Source organism: Anopheles funestus, unplaced genomic scaffold (genome assembly GCF_943734845.2).
Source record: "Anopheles funestus unplaced genomic scaffold, idAnoFuneDA-416_04 scaffold_53_ctg1, whole genome shotgun sequence".
Taxonomy (NCBI): Eukaryota; Metazoa; Arthropoda; class Insecta; order Diptera; family Culicidae; genus Anopheles; species Anopheles funestus.
In genome coordinates, this window is record NW_026045343.1 from 67626 (window position 1) to 88328 (window position 20703).

The window sequence follows — 20703 nt, forward strand, 5'->3', positions numbered from 1 at the left end:
TCTTGGCTAAGGTGTCTTGGCTAAGGTGTCTTGGCTAATGTGTCTTGGCTAAGGTGTCTTGGCTAATGTGTCTTGGCTAAGGTGTCTTAGCTAAGGTGTCTTGGCTAATGTGTTTTGGCTAATGTGTCTTGGCTAATGTGTCTTGGCTAATGTGTCTTGGCCAATGTGTCTCGGCTAAGGTGTCTTGGCTAAGGTGTCTTGGCTAATGTGTCTTGGCTAAGGTGTCTTGGCTAAGGTGTCTTGGCTAAGGTGTCTTGGCTAAGGTGTCTTGGCTAAAGTGTCTTGGCTAAGGTGTCTTGGCTAAGGTGTCTTGGCTAAGGTGTCTTGGCTAAGGTGTCTTGGCTAATGTGTCTCGGCTAAGGTGTCTTGGCTAAGGTGTCTTGGCTAATGTGTCTCGGCTAAGGTGTCTTGGCTAATGTGTCTTGGCTAAAGTGTCTTCGCTAAGGTGGCTTGGCTAATGTGTCTCGGCTAATGTGTCTTGGCTAAAGTGTCTTGGCTAAGGTGTCTTGGCTAATGTGTCTTGGCTATTGTGTCTTGGCTAAGGTGTCTTGGCTAAGGTGTCTTGGCTAATGTGTCTTGGCTAAGGTGTCTTGGCTAAGGTGTATTGGCTAAGGTGTCTTGGCTAATGTGTCTTGGCTAATGTGTCTTGGCTAAGGTGTCTTGGCTAATGTGTCTCGGCTAATGTGTCTTGGCTAATGTGTTTTGGCTAAGGTGTCTTGGCTAAGGTGTCTTGGCTAAGGTGTCTTGGCTAATGTGTCTTGGCTAATGTCTCTTGGCTAAGGTGTCTTGGCTAAGGTGTCTTGGCTAAGGTGTCTTGGCTAAAGTGTCTTGGCTAATGTGTCTTGGCTAAGGTGTCTTGGCTAAGGTGTATTGGCTAAGGTGTCTTGGCTAATGTGTCTTGGCTAATGTGTCTTGGCTAAGGTGTCTTGGCTAATGTGTCTCGGCTAATGTGTCTTGGCTAATGTGTCTTGGCTAAGGTGTCTTGGCTAAGGTGTCTTGGCTAAGGTGTCTTGGCTAATGTGTCTTGGCTAATGTCTCTTGGCTAAGGTGTCTTGGCTAAGGTGTCTTGGCTAAGGTGTCTTGGCTAAAGTGTCTTGGCTAATGTGTCTTGGCTAATGTGTCTTGGCTAAGGTGTCTTGGCTAAGGTGTCTTGGCTAAGGTGTCTTGGCTAAGGTGTCTTGGCTAAGGTGTCTTGGCTAATGTGTCTTGGCTAAAGTGTCTTGGCTAAGGTGTCTTGGCTAAGGTGTCTTGGCTAATGTGTCTTGGCTAAGGTGTCTTGGCTAATGTGTCTTGGCTTAGGTGTCTTGGCTAAGGTGTCTTGGCTAAGGTGTCTTGGCTAAGGTGTCTTGGCTAAGGTGTCTTGGCTAAGGTGTCTTGGCTAATGTGTCTTGGCTAAGGTGTCTTGGCTAAGGTGTCTTGGCTAAGGTGTCTTGGCTCATGTGTCTCGGCTAAGGTGTCTTGGCTAAGGTGTCTTGGCTAATGTGTCTTGGCTAAGGTGTCTTGGCTAAGGTGTCTTGGCTAAGGTGTCTTGGCTAAGGTGTCTTGGCTAAGGTGTCTTGGCTAAAGTGTCTTGGCTAAGGTGTCTTGGCTAAGGTGTCTTGGCTAATGTGTCTTGGCTAAGGTGTCTTGGCTAATGTGTCTCGGCTAAGGTGTCTTGGCTAAGGTGTCTTGGCTAATGTGTCTTGGCTAAGGTGTCTTGGCTAATGTGTCTTGGCTAAGGTGTCTTGGCTAATGTGTCTTGGCTAAGGTGTCTTGGCTAAGGTGTCTTGGCTAAGGTGTCTTGGCTCATGTGTCTCGGCTAAGGTGTCTTGGCTAAGGTGTCTTGGCTAAGGTGTCTTGGCTAAGGTGTCTTGGCTAAGGTGTCTTGGCTAAGGTGTCTTGGCTAAGGTGTCTTGGCTAAGGTGTCTTGGCTAAGGTGTCTTGGCTAATGTGTCTCGGCTGAGGTGTCTTGGCTAAAGTGTCTTGGCTAATGTGTCTCGGCTAACGTGTCTTGGCTAATGTGTCTTGGCTAAGGTGTCTTGGCTAAGGTGTCTTGGCTAAGGTGTCTTGGCTAAGGTGTCTTGGCTAAGGTGTCTTGGCTAAGGTGTCTTGGCTAATGTGTCTTGGCTAAGGTGTCTTGGCTAATGTGTCTCGGCTAAGGTGTCTTGGCTAAGGTGTCTTGGCTAATGTGTCTTGGCTAAGGTGTCTTGGCTAAGGTGTCTTGGCTAATGTGTCTCGGCTAAGGTGTCTTGGCTAAGGTGTCTTGGCTAATGTGTCTTGGCTTAAGTGTCTTGGCTAAGGTGTCTTGGCTAATGTGTCTTGGCTAAAGTGTCTTGGCTAAGGTGTCTTGGCTATGGTGTCTTGGCTAAGGTGTCTTGGCTAATGTGTCTTGGCTTAGGTGTCTTGGCTAATGTGTCTTGGCTAAGGTGTCTTGGCTAAGGTGTCTTGGCTAAGGTGTCTTGGCTAATGTGTCTTGGCTAAGGTGTCTTGGCTAAGGTGTCTTGGCTAAGGTGTCTTGGCCAATGTGTCTCGGCTAAGGTGTCTTGGCTAAGGTGTCTTGGCTAATGTGTCTTGGCTAAGGTGTCTTGGCTAAGGTGTCTTGGCTAAGGTGTCTTGGCTAAGGTGTCTTGGCTAAAGTGTCTTGGCTAAGGTGTCTTGGCTAAGGTGTCTTGGCTAATGTGTCTTGGCTAAGGTGTCTTGGCTAATGTGTCTCGGCTAAGGTGTCTTGGCTAAGGTGTCTTGGCTAATGTGTCTCGGCTAAGGTGTCTTGGCTAATGTGTCTTGGCTAAGGTGTCTTCGCTAAGGTGGCTTGGCTAATGTGTCTCGGCTAATGTGTCTTGGCTAAAGTGTCTTGGCTAAGGTGTCTTGGCTAAGGTGTCTTGGCTAATGTGTCTTGGCTAAGGTGTCTTGGCTAATGTGTCTTGGCTAAGGTGTCTTAGCTAAGGTGTCTTGGCTAATGTGTTTTGGCTAATGTGTCTTGGCTAATGTGTCTTGGCTAATGTGTCTTGGCCAATGTGTCTTGGCTAAGGTGTCTTGGCTAATGTGTCTCGGCTAAGGTGTCTTGGCTAAGGTGTCTTGGCTAATGTGTCTCGGCTAAGGTGTCTTGGCTAATGTGTCTTGGCTAAGGTGTCTTCGCTAAGGTGGCTTGGCTAATGTGTCTCGGCTAATGTGTCTTGGCTAAAGTGTCTTGGCTAAGGTGTCTTGGCTAAGGTGTCTTGGCTAATGTGTCTTGGCTAAGGTGTCTTGGCTAATGTGTCTTGGCTAAGGTGTCTTGGCTAAGGTGTCTTGGCTAATGTGTCTTGGCTAAGGTGTCTTGGCTAAGGTGTCTTGGCTAAGGTGTCTTGGCTAAGGTGTCTTGGCTAAAGTGTCTTGGCTAAGGTGTCTTGGCTAAGGTGTCTCGGCTTATGTGTCTTGGCTAAGGTGTCTTGGCTAATGTGTCTCGGCTAAGGTGTCTTGGCTAAGGTGTCTTGGCTAATGTGTCTCGGCTAAGGTGTCTTGGCTAATGTGTCTTGGCTAAGGTGTCTTCGCTAAGGTGGCTTGGCTAATGTGTCTCGGCTAATGTGTCTTGGCTAAAGTGTCTTGGCTAATGTGTCTTGGCTAATGTGTCTTGGCTATTGTGTCTTGGCTAAGGTGTCTTGGCTAAGGTGTCTTGGCTAATGTGTCTTGGCTAAGGTCCTTGGCTAAGGTGTATTGGCTAAGGTGTCTTGGCTAATGTGTCTTGGCTAATGTGTCTTGGCTAAGGTGTCTTGGCTAATGTGTCTCGGCTAATGTGTCTTGGCTAATGTGTCTTGGCTAAGGTGTCTTGGCTAATGTCTCTTGGCTAAGGTGTCTTGGCTAAGGTGTCTTGGCTAAGGTGTCTTGGCTAAAGTGTCTTGGCTAATGTGTCTTGGCTAAGGTGTCTTGGCTAAGGTGTCTTGGCTAAGGTGTCTTGGCTAATGTGTCTCGGCTAAGGTGTCTTGGCTAATGTGTCTTGGCTAAGGTGTCTTGGCTAATGTGTCTTGGCTAATGTGTCTTGGCTAAGGTGTCTTGGCTAAGGTGTCTTGGCTAATGTGTCTCGGCTAAGGTGTCTTGGCTAAGGTGTCTTGGCTAAGGTGTCTTGGCTAAGGTGTCTTGGCTAAGGTGTCTTGGCTAATGTGTCTCGGCTAAGGTGTCTTGGCTAATGTGTCTTGGCTAAGGTGTCTTGGCTAAGGTGTCTTGGCTAAGGTGTCTTGGCTAAGGTTTCTTGGTGAAGGTGTCTTGGCTAAGGTGTCTTGGCTAAAGTGTCTTGGCTAAGGTGTCTTGGCTAAGGTGTCTTGGCTAAAGTGTCTTGGCTAAAGTGTCTTGGCTAAGGTGTCTTGGCTAAGGTGTCTTGGCTAAGGTGTCTTGGCTAATGTGTCTCGGCTAAGGTGTCTTGGCTAATGTGTCTTGGCTAAGGTGTCTTGGCTAATGTGTCTTGGCTAATGTGTCTTGGCTAAGGTGTCTTGGCTAAGGTGTCTTGGCTAATGTGTCTCGGCTAAGGTGTCTTGGCTAAGGTGTCTTGGCTAAGGTGTCTTGGCTAAGGTGTCTTGGCTAAGGTGTCTTGGCTAAGGTGTCTTGGCTAATGTGTCTCGGCTAAGGTGTCTTGGCTAATGTGTCTTGGCTAAGGTGTCTTGGCTAAGGTGTCTTGGCTAAGGTGTCTTGGCTAAGGTGTCTTGGCTAAGGTGTCTTGGCTAATGTGTCTCGGCTAAGGTGTCTTGGCTAAGGTGTCTTGGCTAAGGTGTCTTGGCTAAGGTGTCTTGGCTAAGGTGTCTTGGCTAATGTGTCTCGGCTAAGGTGTCTTGGCTAATGTGTCTTGGCTAAGGTGTCTTGGCTAAGGTGTCTTGGCTAAGGTGTCTTGGCTAAGGTTTCTTGGTGAAGGTGTCTTGGCTAAGGTGTCTTGGCTAAGGTGTCTTGGCTAAGGTGTCTTGGCTAAGGTGTCTTGGCTAATGTGTCTTGGCTAATGTCTCTTGGCTAAGGTGTCTTGGCTAAGGTGTCTTGGCTAAGGTGTCTTGGCTAAAGTGTCTTGGCTAATGTGTCTTGGCTAATGTGTCTTGGCTAAGGTGTCTTGGCTAAGGTGTCTTGGCTAATGTGTCTTGGCTAATGTGTCTTGGCTAATGTGTCTTGGCTAATGTGTCTTGGCTAATGTGTCTCGGCTAATGTGTCTTGGCTAAGGTGTCTTGGCTAAGGTGTCTTGGCTAAGGTGTCTTGGCTAATGTGTCTTGGCTAAGGTGTCTTGGCTAATGTGTCTTGGCTAAGGTGTCTTGGCTAAGGTGTCTTGGCTAATGTGTCTTGGCTAATGTGTCTCGGCTAAGGTGTCTTGGCTAAGGTGTCTTGGCTAAGGTGTCTTGGCTAATGTGTCTTGGCTAAGGTGTCTTGGCTAATGTGTCTTGGCTAATGTGTCTTGGCTAATGTGTCTTGGCTAAGTTGTCTTGGCTAAGGTGTCTTGGCTAATGTGTCTTGGCTAATGTGTCTTGGCTAATGTGTCTTGGCTAAGGTGTCTTGGCTAAGGTGTCTTGGCTAAGGTGTCTTGGCTAAGGTGTCTTGGCTAATGTGTCTTGGCAAATGTGTCTTGGCTAATGTGTCTTGGCTAAGGTGTCTTGGCTAATGTGTCTTGGCTAATGTGTCTTGGCTAATGTGTCTTGGCTAAGGTGTCTTGGCTAAAGTGTCTTGGCTAAGGTGTCTTGGCTAATGTGTCTTGGCTAATGTGTCTTGGCTAATGTGTCTCGGCTAATGTGTCTTGGCTAAGGTGTCTTGGCTAAGGTGTCTTGGCTAAGGTGTCTTGGCTAATGTGTCTTGGCTAAGGTGTCTTGGCTAATGTGTCTTGGCTAAGGTGTCTTGGCTAAGGTGTCTTGGCTAATGTGTCTTGGCTAAGGTGTCTTGGCTAAGGTGTCTTGGCTAAGGTGTCTTGGCTAAGGTGTCTTGGCTAATGTGTCTTGGCAAATGTGTCTTGGCTAATGTGTCTTGGCTAAGGTGTCTTGGCTAATGTGTCTTGGCTAAGGTGTCTTGGCTAAGGTGTCTTGGCTAATGTGTCTTGGCTAAGGTGTCTTGGCTAAGGTGTCTTGGCTAAGGTGTCTTGGCTAAGGTGTCTCGGCTAATGTGTCTTGGCTAATGTGTCTTGGCTAATGTGTCTTGGCTAATGTGTCTTGGCTAAGTTGTCTTGGCTAAGGTGTCTTGGCTAATGTGTCTTGGCTAATGTGTCTTGGCTAATGTGTCTTGGCTAATGTGTCTTGGCTAAGGTGTCTTGGCTAAGGTGTCTTGGCTAAGGTGTCTTGGCTAATGTGTCTTGGCAAATGTGTCTTGGCTAAGGTGTCTTGGCTAAGGTGTCTTGGCTAATGTGTCTTGGCTAAGGTGTCTTGTCTAATGTGTCTTGGCTAATGTGTCTCGACTAATGTGTCTTGGCTAATGTGTCTTGGCTAATGTGTCTTGGCTAAGGTGTCTTGGCTAATGTGTCTTGGCTAATGTGTCTTGGCTAATGTGTCTTGGCTAAGGTGTCTTGGCTAATGTGTCTTGGCTAAGGTGTCTTGGCTAATGTGACTTGGCTAATGTGTCTCGACTAATGTGTCTTGGCTAATGTGTCTTGGCTAATGTGTCTTGGCTAAGGTGTCTTGGCTAATGTGTCTTGGCTAATGTGTCTTGGCTAATGTGTCTTGGTTAATGTGTCTTGGCTAAGGTGTCTTGGCTAATGTGTCTTGGCTAAGGTGTCTTGGCTAATGTGTCTTGGCTAATGTGTCTTGAATAAGATGTCTTGGCTAAGGTGTCTTGGCTAATGTGTCTTGGCTAATGTGTCTTGGCTAATGTGTCTTGGCTAAGGTGTCTTGGCTAATGTGTCTTGGCTAATGTGTCTTGGCTAAGGTGTCTTGGCTAAGGTGTCTTGGCTAAGGTGTCTTGGCTAAGGTCTCTTGGCTAATGTGTCTTGGCTAATGTGTCTTGGCTAAGGTGTCTTGGCTAATGTGTCTTGGCTAAGGTGTCTTGGCTAAGGTGTCTTGGCTAATGTGTCTTGGCTAACGTGTCTTGGCTAATGTGTCTTGGCTAAGGTCTCTTGGCTAATGTGTCTTGGCTAATGTGTCTTGGCTAAGGTGTCTTGGCTAATGTATCTTGGCTAATGTGTCTTGGCTAAGGTGTCTTGGCTAAGGTGTCTTGGCTAAGGTGTCTTGGCTAAGGTGTCTTGGCTAATGTGTCTTGGCTAATGTGTCTTGGCTAAGGTGTCTTGCCTAATGTGTCTTGGCTAATGTGTCTTGGCTAATGTGTCTTGCCTAATGTGTCTTGGCTAAGTTGTCTTGGCTAAGGTGTCTTGGCTAATGTGTCTTGGCTAAGGTGTCTTGGCTAATGTGTCTTGGCTAATGTGTCTTGAATAAGATGTCTTGGCTAAGGTGTCTTGGCTAATGTGTCTTGGCTAACGTGTCTTGGCTAATGTGTCTTGGCTAAGGTCTCTTGGCTAATGTGTCTTGGCTAATGTGTCTTGGCTAAGGTGTCTTGGCTAATGTATCTTGGCTAATGTGTCTTGGCTAAGGTGTCTTGGCTAAGGTGTCTTGGCTAAGGTGTCTTGGCTAAGGTGTCTTGGCTAATGTGTCTTGGCTAATGTGTCTTGGCTAAGGTGTCTTGCCTAATGTGTCTTGGCTAATGTGTCTTGGCTAATGTGTCTTGGCTAAGGTGTCTTGGCTAATGTGTCTTGGCTAAGGTGTCTTGGCTAATGTGTCTTGGCTAAGGTGTCTTGGCTAATGTGTCTTGGCTAATGTGTCTTGAATAAGATGTCTTGGCTAAGGTGTCTTGGCTAATGTGTCTTGGCTAATGTGTCTTGGCTAATGTGTCTTGGCTAAGGTGTCTTGGCTAATGTGTCTTGGCTAATGTGTCTTGGCTAAGGTGTCTTGGCTAAGGTGTCTTGGCTAAGGTGTCTTGGCTAAGGTCTCTTGGCTAATGTGTCCTGGCTAATGTGTCTTGGCTAAGGTGTCTTGGCTAATGTGTCTTGGCTAATGTGTCTTGGCTAAGGTGTCTTGGCTAATGTGTCTTGGCTAACGTGTCTTGGCTAATGTGTCTTGGCTAAGGTCTCTTGGCTAATGTGTCTTGGCTAATGTGTCTTGGCTAAGGTGTCTTGGCTAATGTATCTTGGCTAAGGTGTCTTGGCTAATGTGTCTTGGCTAATGTGTCTTGGCTAATGTGTCTTGGCTAAGGTGTCTTGGCTACTGTGTCTTGGCTAAGGTGTCTTGGCTAATGTGTCTTGGCTAAGGTGTCTTGGCTAATGTGTCTTGGCTAATGTGTCTTGGCTAAGGTGTCTTGGCTAAGGTGTCTTGGCTAAGGTGTCTTGGCTAATGTGTCTTGGCTAATGTGTCTTGGCTAAGGTGTCTTGCCTAATGTGTCTTGGCTAATGTGTCTTGGCTAATGTGTCTTGCCTAATGTGTCTTGGCTAAGTTGTCTTGGCTAAGGTGTCTTGGCTAATGTGTCTTGGCTAATGTGTCTTGGCTAAGTTGTCTTGGCTAAGGTGTCTTGGCTAATGTGTCTTGGCTAATGTGTCTTGGCTAATGTGTCTTGGCTAAGGTGTCTTGGCTAAGGTGTCTTGGCTAAGGTGTCTTGGCTAAGGTGTCTTGGCTAAGGTGTCTTGGCTAAGGTGTCTTGGCTAAGGTGTCTTGGCTAAGGTCTCTTGGCTAATGTGTCTTGGCTAATGTGTCTTGGCTAAGGTGTCTTGGCTAATGTGTCTTGGCTAAGGTGTCTTGGCTAATGTGTCTTGGCTAAGGTGTCTTGGCTAAGGTGTCTTGGCTAAGGTGTCTTGGCTAATGTGTCTTGCCTAAGGTGTCTTGGCTAAGGTGTCTTGGCTAAGGTCTCTTGGCTAATGTGTCTTGGCTAATGTGTCTTGGCTAACGTCTCTTGGCTAAGGTGTCTTGGCTAAGGTGTCTTGGCTAATGTGTCTTGGCTAATGTGTCTTGGCTAATGTGTCTTGGCTAAGTTGTCTTGGCTAAGGTGTCTTGGCTAATGTGTCTTGGCTAAGGTGTCTTGGCTAAGGTGTCTTGGCTAAGGTGTCTTGGCTAATGTGTCTTGGCTAATGTGTCTCGGCTAAGGTGTCTTGGCTAAGGTGTCTTGGCTAAGGTGTCTTGGCTAATGTGTCTTGGCTAAGGTGTCTTGGCTAAGGTGTCTTGGCTAAGGTGTCTTGGCTAAGGTGTCTTGGCTAAGGTGTCTTGGCTAATGTGTCTTGGCTAATGTGTCTTGGCTAAGGTGTCTTGGCTAAGGTGTCTTGGCTAAGGTGTCTTGGCTAATGTGTCTTGGCTAAGGTGTCTTGGCTAATGTGTCTTGGCTAAGGTCTCTTGGCTAATGTGTCTTGGCTAATGTGTCTTGGCTAATGTGTCTTGGCTAATGTGTCTTGGCTAAGGTGTCTTGGCTAATGTGTCTTGGCTAATGTGTCTTGGCTAATGTGTCTTGGCTGATGTGTCTTGGCTAAGGTGTCTTTTCTAATGTGTCTTGGCTAAGGTGTCTTGGCTAAGGTGTCTTGGCTAATGTGTCTTGGCTAAGGTGTCTTGGCTAAGGTGTCTTGGCTAAGGTGTCTTGGCTAAGGTGTCTTGGCTAAGGTGTCTTGGCTAATGTGTCTTGGCTAAGGTGTCTTGGCTAATGTGTCTTGGCTAATGTGTCTTGGCTAAGGTGTCTTGGCTAAGGTGTCTTGGCTAAGGTGTCTTGGCTAAGGTGTCTTGGCTAATGTGTCTTGGCTAATGTGTCTTGGCTAAGGTGTCTTGCCTAATGTGTCTTGGCTAATGTGTCTTGGCTAATGTGTCTTGCCTAATGTGTCTTGGCTAAGTTGTCTTGGCTAAGGTGTCTTGGCTAATGTGTCTTGGCTAATGTGTCTTGGCTAAGTTGTCTTGGCTAAGGTGTCTTGGCTAATGTGTCTTGGCTAATGTGTCTTGGCTAATGTGTCTTGGCTAAGGTGTCTTGGCTAAGGTGTCTTGGCTAAGGTGTCTTGGCTAAGGTGTCTTGGCTAAGGTGTCTTGGCTAAGGTGTCTTGGCTAAGGTGTCTTGGCTAAGGTCTCTTGGCTAATGTGTCTTGGCTAATGTGTCTTGGCTAAGGTGTCTTGGCTAATGTGTCTTGGCTAAGGTGTCTTGGCTAATGTGTCTTGGCTAAGGTGTCTTGGCTAAGGTGTCTTGGCTAAGGTGTCTTGGCTAATGTGTCTTGCCTAAGGTGTCTTGGCTAAGGTGTCTTGGCTAAGGTCTCTTGGCTAATGTGTCTTGGCTAATGTGTCTTGGCTAAGGTCTCTTGGCTAAGGTGTCTTGGCTAAGGTGTCTTGGCTAATGTGTCTTGGCTAATGTGTCTTGGCTAATGTGTCTTGGCTAAGTTGTCTTGGCTAAGGTGTCTTGGCTAATGTGTCTTGGCTAAGGTGTCTTGGCTAAGGTGTCTTGGCTAAGGTGTCTTGGCTAATGTGTCTTGGCTAATGTGTCTCGGCTAAGGTGTCTTGGCTAATGTGTCTTGGCTAAGGTGTCTTGGCTAATGTGTCCTGGCTAAGGTGTCTTGGCTAAGGTGTCTTGGCTAAGGTGTCTTGGCTAAGGTGTCTTGGCTAAGGTGTCTTGCCTAATGTGTCTTGGCTAATGTGTCTTGGCTAATGTGTCTTGCCTAAGGTGTCTTGGCTAAGTTGTCTTGGCTAAGGTGTCTTGGCTAATGTGTCTTGGCTAATGTGTCTTGGCTAAGTTGTCTTGGCTAAGGTGTCTTGGCTAATGTGTCTTGGCTAAGGTGTCTTGGCTAATGTGTCTTGGCTAAGGTGTCTTGGCTAAGGTGTCTTGGCTAAGGTGTCTTGGCTAAGGTGTCTTGGCTAAGGTGTCTTGGCTAAGGTGTCTTGGCTAATGTGTCTTGGCTAAGGTGTCTTGGCTAATGTGTCTTGGCTAAGGTGTCTTGGCTAAGGTGTCTTGGCTAATGTGTCTTGGCTAAGGTGTCTTGGCTAATGTGTCTTGGCTAATGTGTCTTGGCTAAGGTGTCTTGGCTAATGTGTCTTGGCTAAGGTGTCTTGGCTAATGTGTCTTGGCTAAGGTGTCTTGGCTAAGGTGTCTTGGCTAAGGTGTCTTGGCTAAGGTGTCTTGGCTAAGGTGTCTTGGCTAATGTGTCTTGCCTAAGGTGTCTTGGCTAAGTTGTCTTGGCTAAGGTGTCTTGGCTAATGTGTCTTGGCTAAGGTGTCTTGGCTAATGTGTCTTGGCTAATGTGTCTTGGCTAAGGTGTCTTGGCTAATGTGTCTTGGCTAAGGTGTCTTGGCTAAGGTGTCTTGGCTAAGGTGTCTTGGCTAAGGTGTCTTGGCTAATGTGTCTTGCCTAAGGTGTCTTGGCTAAGTTGTCATGGCTAAGGTGTCTTGGCTAAGGTGTCTTGGCTAAGGTGTCTTGGCTAATGTGTCTTGGCTAATGTGTCTTGGCTAATGTGTCTTGGCTAATGTGTCTTGGGTAAGTTGTCTTGGCTAAGGTGTCTTGGCTAATGTGTCTTGGCTAATGTGTCTTGGCTAATGTGTCTTGGGTAAGTTGTCTTGGCTAAGGTGTCTTGGCTAATGTGTCTTGGCTAAGGTGTCTTGGCTAAGGTGTCTTGGCTAAGGTGTCTTGGCTAATGTGTCTTGGCTAATGTGTCTCGGCTAAGGTGTCTTGGCTAAGGTGTCTTGGCTAAGGTGTCTTGGCTAATGTGTCTTGGCTAAGGTGTCTTGGCTAAGGTGTCTTGGCTAAGGTGTCTTGGCTAAGGTGTCTTGGCGAATGTGTCTTGGCTAAGGTGTCTTGGCTAATGTGTCTTGGCTAAGGTGTCTTGGCTAAGGTGTCTTGGCTAAGGTGTCTTGGCTAAGGTGTCTTGGCTAAGGTGTCTTGGCTAAGGTGTCTTGGCTAAGGTGTCTTGGCTAATGTGTCTTGGCTAAGGTGTCTTGGCTAATGTGTCTTGGCTAAGGTGTCTTGGCTAAGGTGTCTTGGCTGATGTGTCTTGGCTAATGTGTCTTGGCTAATGTGTCTTGGCTAATGTGTCTTGGCTAAGGTGTCTTGGCTAATGTGTCTTGGCTAAGGTGTCTTGGCTAATGTGTCTTGGCTAAGGTGTCTTGGCTAAGGTGTCTTGGCTAAGGTGTCTTGGCTAAGGTGTCTTGGCTAATGTGTCTTGCCTAAGGTGTCTTGGCTAAGTTGTCTTGGCTAAGGTGTCTTGGCTAATGTGTCTTGGCTAAGGTGTCTTGGCTAATGTGTCTTGGCTAAGGTGTCTTGGCTAAGGTGTCTTGGCTAATGTGTCTTGGCTAATGTGTCTTGGCTAAGGTGTCTTGGCTAATGTGTCTTGGCTAAGGTGTCTTGGCTAATGTGTCTTGGCTAAGGTGTCTTGGCTAAGGTGTCTTGGCTAAGGTGTCTTGGCTAAGGTGTCTTGGCTAATGTGTCTTGCCTAAGGTGTCTTGGCTAAGTTGTCATGGCTAAGGTGTCTGGGCTAAGGTGTCTTGGCTAAGGTGTCTTGGCTAATGTGTCTTGGCTAATGTGTCTTGGCTAATGTGTCTTGGCTAATGTGTCTTGGGTAAGTTGTCTTGGCTAAGGTGTCTTGGCTAATGTGTCTTGGCTAAGGTGTCTTGGCTAAGGTGTCTTGGCTAAGGTGTCTTGGCTAAGGTGTCTTGGCTAATGTGTCTTGGCTAATGTGTCTCGGCTAAGGTGTCTTGGCTAAGGTGTCTTGGCTAAGGTGTCTTGGCTAGTGTGTCTTGGCTAAGGTGTCTTGGCTAAGGTGTCTTGGCTAAGGTGTCTTGGCTAAGGTGTCTTGGCTAATGTGTCTTGGCTAAGGTGTCTTGGCTAAGGTGTCTTGGCTAATGTGTCTTGGCTAATGTGTCTTGGCTAAGGTGTCTTGGCTAAGGTGTCTTGGCTAATGTGTCTTGCCTAATGTGTCTTGGCTAATGTGTCTTGGCTAATGTGTCTTGCCTAATGTGTCTTGGCTAAGTTGTCTTGGCTAAGGTGTCTTGGCTAATGTGTCTTGGCTAATGTGTCTTGGCTAAGTTGTCTTGGCTAAGGTGTCTTGGCTAATGTGTCTTGGCTAATGTGTCTTGGCTAATGTGTCTTGGCTAAGGTGTCTTGGCTAATGTGTCTTGGCTAAGGTGTCTTGGCTAAGGTGTCTTGGCTAAGGTGTCTTGGCTAAGGTGTCTTGGCTAAGGTGTCTTGGCTAAGGTCTCTTGGCTAATGTGTCTTGGCTAATGTGTCTTGGCTAAGGTGTCTTGGCTAATGTGTCTTGGCTAAGGTGTCTTGGCTAATGTGTCTTGGCTAAGGTGTCTTGGCTAAGGTGTCTTGGCTAAGGTGTCTTGGCTAATGTGTCTTGCCTAAGGTGTCTTGGCTAAGGTGTCTTGGCTAAGGTCTCTTGGCTAATGTGTCTTGGCTAATGTGTCTTGGCTAAGGTCTCTTGGCTAAGGTGTCTTGGCTAAGGTGTCTTGGCTAATGTGTCTTGGCTAATGTGTCTTGGCTAATGTGTCTTGGCTAATGTGTCTTGGCTAAGTTGTCTTGGCTAAGGTGTCTTGGCTAATGTGTCTTGGCTAAGGTGTCTTGGCTAAGGTGTCTTGGCTAAGGTGTCTTGGCTAATGTGTCTTGGCTAATGTGTCTCGGCTAAGGTGTCTTGGCTAAGATGTCTTGGCTAAGGTGTCTTGGCTAATGTGTCTTGGCTAAGGTGTCTTGGCTAAGGTGTCTTGGCTAAGGTGTCTTGGCTAAGGTGTCTTGGCTAATGTGTCTTGGCTAATGTGTCTTGGCTAAGGTGTCTTGGCTAAGGTGTCTTGGCTAAGGTGTCTTGGCTAAGGTGTCTTGGCTAAGGTGTCTTGGCTAAGGTCTCTTGGCTAATGTGTCTTGGCTAAGGTGTCTTGGCTAAGGTGTCTTGGCTAAGGTCTCTTGGCTAATGTGTCTTGGCTAATGTGTCTTGGCTAAGGTGTCTTGGCTAAGGTGTCTTGGCTAATGTGTCTTGCCTAATGTGTCTTGGCTAATGTGTCTTGGCTAATGTGTCTTGCCTAATGTGTCTTGGCTAAGTTGTCTTGGCTAAGGTGTCTTGGCTAATGTGTCTTGGCTAATGTGTCTTAGCTAAGTTGTCTTGGCTAAGGTGTCTTGGCTAATGTGTCTTGGCTAATGTGTCTTGGCTAAGGTGTCTTGGCTAAGGTGTCTTGGCTAAGGTGTCTTGGCTAAGGTGTCTTGGCTAAGGTCTCTTGGCTAATGTGTCTAGGCTAAGGTGTCTTGGCTAAGGTGTCTTGGCTAAGGTGTCTTGGCTAATGTGTCTTGGCTAATGTGTCTTGGCTAAGGTGTCTTGGCTAAGGTGTCTTGGCTAAGGTGTCTTGGCTAATGTGTCTTGGCTAAGGTGTCTTGGCTAATGTGTCTTGGCTAAGGTCTCTTGGCTAATGTGTCTTGGCTAATGTGTCTTGGCTAAGGTGTCTTGGCTAATGTGTCTTGGCTAAGGTGTCTTGGCTAATGTGTCTTGGCTAAGGTGTCTTGGCTAATGTGTCTTGGCTAATGTGTCTTGGCTAAGTTGTCATGGCTAAGGTGTCTTGGCTAAGGTGTCTTGGCTAAGGTGTCTTGGCTAAGGTGTCTTGGCTAAGGTGTCTTGCCTAATGTGTCTTGGCTAATGTGTCTTGGCTAATGTGTCTTGCCTAAGGTGTCTTGGCTAAGTTGTCTTGGCTAAGGTGTCTTGGCTAATGTGTCTTGGCTAATGTGTCTTGGCTAAGTTGTCTTGGCTAAGGTGTCTTGGCTAATGTGTCTTGGCTAAGGTGTCTTGGCTAATGTGTCTTGGCTAAGGTGTCTTGGCTAAGGTGTCTTGGCTAAGGTGTCTTGGCTAAGGTGTCTTGGCTAAGGTGTCTTGGCTAAGGTGTCTTGGCTAAGGTGTCTTGGCTAAGGTCTCTTGGCTAATGTGTCTTGGCTAATGTGTCTTGGCTAAGGTGTCTTGGCTAATGTGTCTTGGCTAAGGTGTCTTGGCTAAGGTGTCTTGGCTAAGGTGTCTTGGCTAAGGTGTCTTGGCTAAGGTGTCTTGGCTAAGGTGTCTTGGCTAAGGTGTCTTGGCTAAGGTGTCTTGGCTAAGGTGTCTTGGCTAAGGTGTCTTGGCTAATGTGTCTTGGCTAATGTGTCTTGGCTAATGTGTCTTTTCTAATGTGTCTTGGCTAAGGTGTCTTGGCTAAGGTGTCTTGGCTAATGTGTCTTGGCTAAGGTGTCTTGGCTAAGGTGTCTTGGCTAAGGTGTCTTGGCTAAGGTGTCTTGGCTAATGTGTCTTGGCTAATGTGTCTCGGCTAAGGTGTCTTGGCTAAGGTGTCTTGGCTAATGTGTCTTGGCTAAGGTGTCTTGGCTAAGGTGTCTTGGCTAAGGTGTCTTGGCTAAGGTGTCTTGGCTAATGTGTCTTGGCTAATGTGTCTTGGCTAATGTGTCTTGGCTAAGGTGTCTTGGCTAAGGTGTCTTGGCTAATGTGTCTTGGCTAAGGTGTCTTGGCTAAGGTGTCTTGGCTAAGGTGTCTTGGCTAAGGTGTCTTGGCTAATGTGTCTTGGCTAATGTGTCTCGGCTAAGGTGTCTTGGCTAAGTTGTCTTGGCTAAGGTGTCTTGGCTAATGTGTCTTGGCTAATGTGTCTTGGCTAATGTGTCTTGGCTAATGTGTCTTGGCTAAGGTGTCTTGGCTAAGGTGTCTTGGCTAAGGTGTCTTGGCTAATGTGTCTTGCCTAAGGTGTCTTGGCTAAGTTTTCTTGGCTAAGGTGTCTTGGCTAATGTGTCTTGGCTAATGTGTCTTGGCTAAGGTGTCTTGGCTAATGTGTCTTGGCTAATGTGTCTTGGCTAATGTGTCTTGGCTAAGGTGTCTTGGCTAATGTGTCTTGGCTAAGGTGTCTTGGCTAAGGTGTCTTGGCTAAGGTGTCTTGGCTAAGGTGTCTTGGCTAAGGTGTCTTGGCTAAGGTGTCTTGGCTAATGTGTCTTGGCTAAGGTGTCTTGGCTAATGTGTCTTGGCTAATGTGTCTTGGCTAATGTGTCTTGCCTAAGGTGTCTTGGACAAGTTGTCTTGGCTAAGGTGTCTTGGCTAATGTGTCTTGGCTAATGTGTCTTGGCTAAGTTGTCTTGGCTAAGGTGTCTTGGCTAATGTGTCTTGGCTAATGTGTCTTGGCTAAGGTGTCTTGGCTAATGTGTCTTGGCTAAGGTGTCTTGGCTAATGTGTCTTGGCTAATGTGTCTTGGCTAAGGTGTCTTGGCTAAGGTGTCTTGGCTAAGGTGTCTTGGCTAATGTGTCTTGCCTAAGGTGTCTTGGCTAAGGTGTCTTGGCTAAGGTGTCTTGGCTAATGTGTCTTGGCTAATGTGTCTTGGCTAAGGTGTCTTGGCTAATGTGTCTTGGCTAAGGTGTCTTGGCTAATGTGTCTTGGCTAAGGTGTCTTGGCTAATGTGTCTTGGCTAAGGTGTCTTGGCTAAGGTGTCTTGGCTAAGGTGTCTTGGCTAAGGTGTCTTGGCTAAGGTGTCTTGGCTAATGTGTCTTGGCTAAGGTGTCTTTTCCAATGAGTCTTGGGTAATGTGTCTTGGCTAAGGTGTCTTGGCTAAGGTGTCTTGGCTAAGGTGTCTTGGCTAATGTGTCTTGGCTAAGGTGTCTTGGCTAAGGTGTCTTGGCTAATGTGTCTTGGCTAAGGTGTCTTGGCTAATGTGTCTCGACTAATGTGTCTTGGCTAATGTGTCTTGGCTAAGGTGTCTTTTCCAATGAGTCTTGGCTAATGTGTCTTGGCTAATGTGTCTTGGCTAAGGTGTCTTGGCTAATGTGTCTTGGCTAAGGTGTCTTGGCTAATGTGTCTTGGCTAATGTGTCTCGGCTAAGGTGTCTTGGCTAAGGTCTCTTGGCTAAGGTGTCTTGGCTAATGTGTCTTGGCTAAGGTGTCTTGGCTAAGGTGTCTTGGCTAAGGTGTCTTGGCTAAGGTGTCTTGGCTAAGGTGTCTTGGCTAATGTGTCTTGGCTAATGTGTCTTGGCTAATGTGTCTTGGCTAATGTGTCTTGGCTAAGGTGTCTTGGCTAATGTGTCTTGGCTAAGGTGTCTTGGCTAATGTGTCTTGGCTAATGTGTCTTGGCTAAGGTGTCTTGGCTAAGGTGTCTTGGCTAAGGTGTCTTGGCTAATGTGTCTTGCCTAAGGTGTCTTGGCTAAGTTGTCTTGGCTAAGGTGTCTTGGCTAATGTGTCTTGGCTAATGTGTCTTGGCTAAGGTGTCTTGGCTAATGTGTCTTGGCTAAGGTGTGTTGGCTAATGTGTCTTGGCTAATGTGTCTTGGCTAAGGTGTCTTGGCTAAGGTGTCTTGGCTAAGGTGTCTTGGCTAATGTGTCTTGGCTAATGTGTCTTGGCTAAGGTGTCTTGGCTAATGTGTCTTGGCTAAGGTGTCTTGGCTAATGTGTCTTGGCTAAGGTGTCTTGGCTAATGTGTCTTGGCTAAGGTGTCTTGGCTAAGGTGTCTTGGCTAAGGTGTCTTGGCTAATGTGTCTTGGCTAAGGTGTCTTGGCTAATGTGTCTTGGCTAAGGTGTCTTTTCCAATGAGTCTTGGGTAATGTGTCTTGGCTAAGGTGTCTTGGCTAATGTGTCTTGGCTAAGGTGTCTTGGCTAAGGTGTCTTGGCTAAGGTGTCTTGGCTAAGGTGTCTTGACTAATGTGTCTTGCCTAAGGTGTCTTGGCTAAGTTGTCTTGGCTAAGGTGTCTTGGCTAATGTGTCTTGGCTAATGTGTCTTGGCTAATGTGTCTTGGCTAATGTGTCTTGGCTAAGGTGTCTTGGCTAAGGTGTCTTAGCTAAGGTGTCTTGGCTAATGTGTCTTGGCTAAGGTGTCTTGGCTAAGTTGTCTTGGCTAAGGTGTCTTGGCTAATGTGTCTTGGCTAATGTGTCTTGGCTAATGTGTCTTGGCTAATGTGTCTTGGCTAAGGTGTCTTGGCTAAGGTGTCTTGGCTAAGGTGTCTTGGCTAATGTGTCTTGCCTAAGGTGTCTTGGCTAAGTTGTCTTGGCTAAGGTGTCTTGGCTAATGTGTCTTGGCTAATGTGTCTTGGCTAAGGTGTCTTGGCTAATGTGTCTTGGCTAAGGTGTCTTGGCTAAGGTGTCTTTTCCAATGAGTCTTGGGTAATGTGTCTTGGCTAAGGTGTCTTGGCTAATGTGTCTTGGCTAAGGTGTCTTGGCTAATGTGTCTTGGCTAAGGTGTCTTGGCTAAGGTGTCTTGGCTAATGTGTCTTGGCTAAGGTGTCTTGGCTAATGTGTCTCGACTAATGTGTCTTGGCTAATGTGTCTTGGCTAAGGTGTCTTGGCTAATGTGTCTTGGCTAAGGTGTCTTGGCTAAGGTGTCTTGGCTAAGGTGTCTTGGCTAATGTGTCTTGGCTAAGGTGTCTTGGCTAATGTGTCTTGGCTAAGGTGTCTTTTCCAATGAGTCTTGGGTAATGTGTCTTGGCTAAGGTGTCTTGGCTAAGGTGTCTTGGCTAAGGTGTCTTGGCTAAGTTGTCTTGGCTAAGGTGTCTTGGCTAATGTGTCTTGGCTAATGTGTCTTGGCTAATGTGTCTTGGCTAATGTGTCTTGGCTAAGGTGTCTTGGCTAAGGTGTCTTGGCTAAGGTGTCTTGGCTAATGTGTCTTGCCTAAGGTGTCTTGGCTAAGTTGTCTTGGCTAAGGTGTCTTGGCTAATGTGTCTTGGCTAATGTGTCTTGGCTAAGGTGTCTTGGCTAATGTGTCTTGGCTAAGGTGTCTTGGCTAAGGTGTCTTTTCCAATGAGTCTTGGGTAATGTGTCTTGGCTAAGGTGTCTTGGCTAAGGTGTCTTGGCTAAGGTGTCTTGGCTAATGTGTCTTGGCTAATGTGTCTTGGCTAAGGTGTCTTGGCTAATGTGTCTTGGCTAAGGTGTCTTGGCTAATGTGTCTCGACTAATGTGTCTTGGCTAATGTGTCTTGGCTAAGGTGTCTTGGCTAATGTGTCTTGGCTAAGGTGTCTTGGCTAAGGTGTCTTGGCTAAGGTGTCTTGGCTAAGGTGTCTTGGCTAATGTGTCTTGGCTAAGGTGTCTTGGCTAATGTGTCTTGGCTAAGGTGTCTTTTCCAATGAGTCTTGGGTAATGTGTCTTGGCTAAGGTGTCTTGGCTAAGGTGTCTTGGCTAAGGTGTCTTGGCTAATGTGTCTTGGCTAAGGTGTCTTGGCTAAGGTGTCTTGGCTAATGTGTCTTGGCTAAGGTGTCTTGGCTAATGTGTCTCGACTAATGTGTCTTGGCTAATGTGTCTTGGCTAAGGTGTCTTTTCCAATGAGTCTTGGCTAATGTGTCTTGGCTAATGTGTCTTGGCTAAGGTGTCTTGGCTAATGTGTCTTGGCTAAGGTGTCTTGGCTAATGTGTCTTGGCTAATGTGTCTCGGCTAAGGTGTCTTGGCTAAGGTCTCTTGGCTAAGGTGTCTTGGCTAATGTGTCTTGGCTAAGGTGTCTTGGCTAAGGTGTCTTGGCTAAGGTGTCTTGGCTAAGGTGTCTTGGCTAATGTGTCTTGGCTAATGTGTCTTGGCTAATGTGTCTTGGCTAATGTGTCTTGGCTAATGTGTCTTGGCTAAGGTGTCTTGGCTAATGTGTCTTGGCTAAGGTGTCTTGGCTAATGTGTCTTGGCTAATGTGTCTTGGCTAAGGTGTCTTGGCTAAGGTGTCTTGGCTAAGGTGTCTTGGCTAATGTGTCTTGCCTAAGGTGTCTTGGCTAAGGTGTCTCGACTAATGTGTCTTGGCTAATGTGTCTTGGCTAATGTGTCTTGGCTAAGGTGTCTTTTCCAATGAGTCTTGGCTAATGTGTCTTGGCTAATGTGTCTTGGCTAAGGTCTCTTGGCTAAGGTGTCTTGGCTAATGTGTCTTGGCTAAGGTGTCTTGGCTAAGGTGTCTTGGCTAAGGTGTCTTGGCTAAGGTGTCTTGGCTAAGGTGTCTTGGCTAATGTGTCTTGGCTAATGTGTCTTGGCTAATGTGTCTTGGCTAATGTGTCTTGGCTAAGGTGTCTTGGCTAATGTGTCTTGGCTAATGTGTCTTGGCTAATGTGTCTTGGCTAATGTGTCTTGGCTAAGGTGTCTTGGCTAATGTGTCTTGGCTAAGGTGTCTTGGCTAAGGTGTCTTGGCTAATGTGTCTTGGCTAAGGTGTCTTGGCTAATGTGTCTCGACTAATGTGTCTTGGCTAATGTGTCTTGGCTAAGGTGTCTTGGCTAATGTGTCTTGGCTAAGGTGTCTTGGCTAAGGTGTCTTGGCTAAGGTGTCTTGGCTAAGGTGTCTTGGCTAAGGTGTCTTGGCTAATGTGTCTTGGCTAAGGTGTCTTGGCTAATGTGTCTTGGCTAAGGTGTCTTTTCCAATGAGTCTTGGGTAATGTGTCTTGGCTAAGGTGTCTTGGCTAAGGTGTCTTGGCTAAGGTGTCTTGGCTAATGTGTCTTGGCTAAGGTGTCTTGGCTAAGGTGTCTTGGCTAATGTGTCTTGGCTAAGGTGTCTTGGCTAATGTGTCTCGACTAATGTGTCTTGGCTAATGTGTCTTGGCTAAGGTGTCTTTTCCAATGAGTCTTGGCTAATGTGTCTTGGCTAATGTGTCTTGGCTAAGGTGTCTTGGCTAATGTGTCTTGGCTAATGTGTCTTGGCTAATGTGTCTTGGCTAAGGTGTCTTGGCTAAGGTGTCTTGGCTAAGGTGTCTTGGCTAATGTGTCTTGCCTAAGGTGTCTTGGCTAAGTTGTCTTGGCTAAGGTGTCTTGGCTAATGTGTCTTGGCTAATGTGTCTTGGCTAAGGTGTCTTGGCTAATGTGTCTTGGCTAAGGTGTCTTGGCTAAGGTGTCTTTTCCAATGAGTCTTGGGTAATGTGTCTTGGCTAAGG

The 20703-nt window shown here is 46.8% G+C and overlaps 1 long non-coding RNA gene across 1 annotated transcript in view; it reads left to right on the top strand.

Moving 5' to 3' along the window:
* Positions 1 to 20703, top strand: part of LOC125774429 (uncharacterized) — a 76309-nt gene that overhangs the window by 18091 nt on the left and 37515 nt on the right. Inside the window, exons 4-5 of the long non-coding RNA XR_007420878.1 lie at positions 5625 to 5680; positions 5891 to 6506. This is a non-coding gene — a long non-coding RNA (uncharacterized LOC125774429). The remainder of the gene's footprint in view (positions 1 to 5624; positions 5681 to 5890; positions 6507 to 20703) is intronic.